The sequence below is a fragment of the Rhinolophus sinicus genome, chromosome 14 (genome assembly GCF_057876585.1).
Source record: "Rhinolophus sinicus isolate RSI-liver-muscle chromosome 14, RSI-T2T, whole genome shotgun sequence".
In the NCBI taxonomy this organism is placed as follows: Eukaryota; Metazoa; Chordata; class Mammalia; order Chiroptera; family Rhinolophidae; genus Rhinolophus; species Rhinolophus sinicus.
In genome coordinates this window covers 13275550-13281948 of record NC_142514.1, presented here as the reverse complement: position 1 = coordinate 13281948, position 6399 = coordinate 13275550, and the positions used below count along the sequence as shown (strand labels likewise).

Here is a 6399-nt window from a genome sequence, read left to right as displayed (position 1 = left end):
TCTGAAGGCCCTAGGGGAGAATCCTTGGCTCTTCCAGCTTCCGGTGGTTGCCGGCACGCCTCCATGTTCCTTGGCATATAGATACATCACTACTCTAATTCAGACCTTCTTCACATCACCTTCTCCTTTGCGTCCTCTTCTCTTCTCCCCTCCCCCCCTCCCCCCCTCCCCCTCCCCTCCCCCTCCCCTCCCCCTCCCCTCCCCCTCCCCTCCCCCCTCCCCTCCCCTCCCCTTTTCTCTGGACAGTGTCTTTGGCTGTAGGGCCCATTCAAAGGCAGGATGATCTCATGTTAGGATCCTTAACTAATTACATTTACATAATGTAATTACATCTGCAAAGACACCTTTTCCAAATAAGGTCTCATTCACAGGCTCCAGGTGGACATATCTTTGTGAGGGGGTGGGGGGCACCATTCAGCCCACTACAGACCCCTTTGGGGAGTGTGTTGTGCCATCCAATGACATACTTTCTGTGCTGAGGTGGCAGAAAGCTTGAGTGCCACTGCTCTGTGCCCTGGGGATAGCTCTGTCATCAGAGGCTGCCCGTAGGAGGGGGTGGGGACTGAGGTGCAAAACCTGGGGTTGCGGGGGGGTCCCCTGTTTGTGAGACCCAGACTAACCTCTGTCCTGGGGAAGTGCAGCAGCAGAAGGACCCTAAGGGCAACAGAAGGGACTCCTAGGCCTGATAGCAGGACGTGGGTGGGCGAGGGGCTGGACTCACTCTCAGCATTCTCACTCAGGTTTCCGTGGCAGCCTCTCTGAGCCTCAGCTTCCCCACTTATAAAACAGAGTTCATAACTGCCACCCCGAGGAGCATGGGGGGTGTCCCATGTGTAGTATTTTTGCAAATTGGAAAACCCGTCATCGACCAAATTCAGCTCCAGGATGTCAATTTGCAGCGTCTGCCCTTCAGAGTTTTTGCCAACCTGAGGCTACCCCTGAAAATGGCCCATGACCACTCTCCTCGGTCAGCTGGAGTGTGTGTGATCTGATTGCTGACCAATTGCTAGCGAGCACGGAGGGGTGGGACTGTCTGCCATTGGCTGGACCAGAGGGAACGGATGAGTCAGGGCTGACTGGTGTTGTTTTCAGCATTGGTGTTACCATGGGCATGGGAGAGACCCTGTAGCTCAGGGGCATGATTCATTCCTGTTCTTCATCTTTTGCTACAATGTATCCCCAACTTCACCTTGGACTGGGGACCAGAGCGATTTTCCTGGTTGCAGAGGCGAGGTGGACGTGCCATGCTTGGCATTCCTCGTGGGCAGGCCAAGCCCCTGTGTGTGAGCCCTGCTCACACCATCTTCTCTGTGCCGGTTTGCAGGGCCACAAAGCCCCCTGTAGCTTTCAGCAGCTTCCTTTTCACCTGTGCACATCAGTGAGCAATGGGGAGGCACCTCTCTCCTATTTCCAGTAGCTGTGGGTAACCTGGGACCACCATGTGGAGGGGCCTGGGGAGCCAGCTCTGAGCCATGTTCACCAGGAACATCCCAGTGGGGTCAGAGGTCAGGAAAAGACCACTGAGGAGCTAGGGCTGAATCTGGGCTCTGGTAAAGGTGAGGTTCCATTTCTACAGCAGAGAGCATTGCGCCGTCCCTTTCTGTATACATTCCTCTCCCATCCTGGCAGCACCAGAGACACAGAAAGTCAAAAAGACATCCCTTGCTTGCCTTTCCTGCTCTGTGTGGAACAGATAATCCACTGGGACCTTCTGGCCTAACAGGAGGAACCCCCTGGATAGCCACACCACCTCCCCGTCCTCAGGGCTTCGTCCCCTCCAGGAAATGGCTTTGTTGCACTGCAGCAACACCACTGACTCCTACATAAGGTCATGTTCTCGGTCTCTGCACCTTTGTGCAAGTGATAACTATTCTGGCAGAATCTCGGGAAAGATGGAGCAGCTATTGCTCACACAAAACACCAGTCTTTGCTATAAAAACGTGTGCGTTATAGGGAGGCAGGCTGGGTGTGTCTGTCAGCTCTTGGTGCAGTAATGCCACATTACAAACCACCCCCAAACTCAGAGGGTCACAGGTCCAAATATCTTCATTCAGGATATACTGGTTGGCTGTGGTTCGGTTGCTCCAGAATAGGGTCTGTATGTGGCTGTAATTTGGGTGGGCTTGGCGCCAGGCTGTGGGCTGTACTCAGATCTGCTCCACGTGTACACGTATTTGTCCTGGTGAGGTGGATGGGGCAGCAGCCGCCCAGGGCATGCTCTTCTTATGGTCCATCACTAGAGAGCCAGAGCCAAGCCAAACCACGCATGCACATTTAAGACCTCTTCTTTTGCATTCTGTATGCACCAACATTCTGATTGAGTTATTTATTGCTACACCCTTTCCAAACATAGTGGCTTAATACAGCAATAACTGATGATTTCTCACACTTCTATAAGTTGACGAGGCAGTTCCTTTCCTGGCTCACTCGTGCAGTTACAATCAGAGCTGTAATGCTTAGAAGGCCCCAGCTGACCTCACTCATTGCCTGGCCAGCGGTGCTTGCTGGCAGCCCCTGGCATGCCGCAGTCCTTTCCTGGGGAAACTCTCACCCTCCTGTAGGCTTGCCTGGCTTCCTTACATGGCGTGCGCAGGCCAGTGTTTGAAGAAGGCAAGAGTGAAAGCTGCAAGGCCTCTCAGGCCAAGCTTCCAGAACGCATCCCTTCTGCCACATTCCGTTGGTCAAAACAAGTCACAGGCCAGATCAGATTCAAGGGAAAAAAAGGGGGGAATAGATTCTTCTGGGTGGGAGGAGTGGCAAAGAATTTCCAGCAATGTTAACCTTCCATACAGTCTGCTGGCCAAAGGAAGCAATGGCCAAGCCGGAGGTTGGTGGGGTGGGGCAATGCACTCCACCCACGGCCAGGAGTGGATCTTACCAGGCAGTAACCCAGACTCTCATGCCAGGAGGGCGGGGGGAAAGCATGGGCTTGGCAGTCAGCTGAGACCTGGGTTTGAGTCCTGCCTCTGCTCAGCTGGGTAGCCCAGGGTGGGCAAGGACGCAGCCTCCGTGGACATCCATCTCTCCATTTGCAACAAGAGGTTAATATCACCTCTGGGCTGTGGCAAAGGCCGGAGAACATGGAGGTCAGGCATCCAACCCAGTGCTGGGCCTGGTCAATGCATCCTCTACCAATCGTCAGGTTGAGGTTCTCCCTTCAGGTCTGGGGTACGGCTGCAGACTCCCCTTGCTCTCTACAGCTGCTCCCCCTGCACACCTCCCCCACTGCACCCCTGCCTTGGGAAGGCTCTTGAAACGTTGCCATCTTCTGGGCTGTCATCATTTTGCTCCTTTCCTGTTTACCTTTCCCCAACCCATGCAGCAGACCATCTGCCAGAGTGATGTGAGCTTATTAATAGGACCAATTCTCAATTTAGAGGAGAAAGGCGTGTCTTTGTGGCTGCCGTTAGCATAAATTACATGTTCACTTCAGATGGTTAATACAAGCCAAGCCTTTAATTCCCTTACTGATCAGATTGAATTAATTACCATTTCTCGTTTGGCTGAGGCAATCGGAAGTGAGTTCGCCCATCAGCTGCCTCCATAATGTGAGGCTGGAACTGGCAGGAGGGAGGCAGGTGTCCTCTCGTTGACAGGGCTTGTTAGTGAGACACTGAGATATTCCTGTACCTCTGCCTGGTAAGATCCACTCCCGGCCGTGGGTGGAGTGCATTGCCCCACCCCACCAACCTCGGGCTTGGCTATTGCTTCCTTTGGCCAGCAGACTGTGTGGAAATCTAGGAATTCCTCCAGACGCTATGTGTTGGTTTGGGGGTCTGCATGGAAACTTCCCTCTGGCCACGTGATTCTCTGGTGGAGTCAGGAACCCAGGTGCAGTGATGGGAGCAGCCTGGAAAGAATGCTTGACCATAGAGCGTGTGATCAGTAAGCCTACGGGTGTCAATCATAAGTTTTAGTGTAATTTTCTAAAACAGGGTACTGGGTGGTACAGGGGACATTTCGAGCTCAAGCCACAGGGGGATGACCTATTGTTCAGCTATCGGTAGGTCAAGGAAAGGTGAGGCCGGGGACGTTGCAAGGCCTCTACTACGGGGATCCCAGCGGGCCTTGCTTCACTTGTAGGCGGGATCTGCCTGTGCCCTACCATCTCCCTGGCACCGGGCACCCGGCACATTTTGAGTGCTCAGGAAGATGGAGGAACTTGACTTTGGGCAAAGGAATCAAGCACACACTGAGGTGCACATGAGCCAATTGCAAACTCACTGTGTGCCAGGCTGTGTACTAAGCCTTTCCATGTCAACCTCACAGCAACCCTACAGGGTATTCTCCCGACTTCCTGGATGAGAAAACTGAGGCTTTGGGGGTAAACCACGCAAATCCTAAGTGCCAGAGCCAAGACTCAACCCCACGTCTCACTCCTAACCACTGTGCTCTACGTTACAGAGGACCTAGACCTTGAACGATGGGTGAGGGCCATCCAGTAGAGCTAGAGGGGAGAGCATCCCAGAGAGTCGGGCCAGCAGGGCCAAGGCAGGGGAGCCTGGGAATGTTAAGTTTAGTGTTTCTGTAGCCTATGAAGGGGGACCGAGGTGGAACAGTTAGAAATACTTAGGACAGGAGCCTGGCGCAAGGTCTCGAAGGCCTGGCTCAGGAGCCTAACTGGTTAGATTCTGTGGTCCCTGAATCCTGGAGTAAATGAATAGTTGGGCGGGTCCTGTGGACGGTGGCGATGGAAGGAGCAAGCGCCCTGCAGCCTGGAGTTCACCCATGTACGCACACTCACACACGCTGCAGCCACTCAGCCGACCCCACCATTGTCTAGATTAAGTACAGACTTCCCAGCATGACTCACAGGCCCTGCTCACGTCTGCCTTCCAGCATCTTGCCCACCACTGTCCCTCACACTGGGCTCCAGCCGGACCACCTCAGTTCCCAACAGACCGTGATCTCTTGTTCCATTGCCTTTTCTAGATAACTCCCACTTACTTTTCAGGTCTCACTTTGTCTGGAAACCTCCTAATAATAATAATAATAATAATAATGGCAGCAGCACACACTTACATAACACGCTCTGCATTTCCATGTGCCGGGCACAGTTCCAAGCTCTTCACGTATATTATCTTGTAATCCTCCAACAACTCTATGAGGTTGATACAATTATCATGCCCATTTCACAGAGGAGTAAACGGAAATAAGGGAGCTTACGTAATTTGCCCAAATCACAGGGCCAGCAGACGGCTTGACCTCCATGCTAGACTGTCCCTCCAAGTCACTCTTCCCTGAGCCTCTTTCCCAGCACCGGTCTTGCTGTTATTACTACGTGTTCACTCGTCTATCCTTCCAATCCACTTGTGGTTGTTACCTAGCAGTATAAATCAGGGCACTTCTTTCCCCCAAATGTAAATAAATGCCAGGGCCCTACACAGAGGGGGTCAGGCACCCTATGTTGGAAACAGCTCCCCTGGGCAGTTCTGATGCGAAGCCTGGGCCTGGCACTGCAGTGCATTCTGGGTGGGGGGGCGCTCTGCTTCTCTTTCCTGTCTGTGTCCCGAGCCTGTCACCATGCCTGGCACATACTGGGTGTTCAGTGGACAACTGACAAGTGAGCCAATGAGGAGTGAGCCCCACTGTGAGTCGGGGACTGGGGCCTACGTGTTCACCTTCCCCACTTGCCTGAAGCTCCTTACAGGGAAGACCAATGTCATTCTCAGCTTGGGGTGTACCCAGCATGTGGCATAGATGCTCATAAATAGTTAAGTCCTCTTGACATTGGCACCATAGGTCATCCACATTTTTCATAGAAAACCTCTACATTGTAAAAGAAGAAGAAACAAGCATTTGGTAGCAATCTGACTAGAAGGGCAGTGGTCAAACGTGCAGCCCATTTTCTCCCCTCAGGTCACCTCCCAAAGGAACAATTCATGGCCAGAAGACTCTGAACATGAGTCTTGATTCTGGGTTGGTCTGATTGTTTCCCCCATTTAATAACATCCCATCCCAAGCAGTGTCGGGACGGGAGGTGAGAGAGGAGTCTGGTAACCCTTTGTCTTGACCTTGGTCAAGAACACTCTGAGAAGGGGTCCATCCCTTCATTGGCCGTGCATGGCTTATCCCAAATGTGAGCAACTGCTGTGCACACACGAGAGGAGATGTAGCCCTGCTCTCTGTCTGGGACAGAAGGATCTCCCATCCTCCCTGCCGGCTGAGGCCTTCTCAGCAACCCCGCGTGGAAGGGAGAGTCCTCTGGTGCTGGACTCAGAACCGTTTATATCGCCAGTTTTCCTTTTTCTTTCCAGAGAGTAAGTAATGGACCTCCTGGAGGTTCAGAAAAATGGAAAGCTGAAAACAAAACACAGTGACCTGCAGAGGGGAGCTGAGAGGTCCTGAGGGCTAAAAGCTATATGCTTGTGCATGACCTTTCAAAAGTCCTGGTGGGGA

General features: G+C 52.9%; 1 protein-coding gene across 7 annotated transcripts in view; it reads left to right on the top strand.

The window, feature by feature from the left end:
- TMCO4 (transmembrane and coiled-coil domains 4) overlaps positions 1-6399 on the top strand; it is a 94418-nt gene that overhangs the window by 45944 nt on the left and 42075 nt on the right. The window lies entirely within an intron of this gene.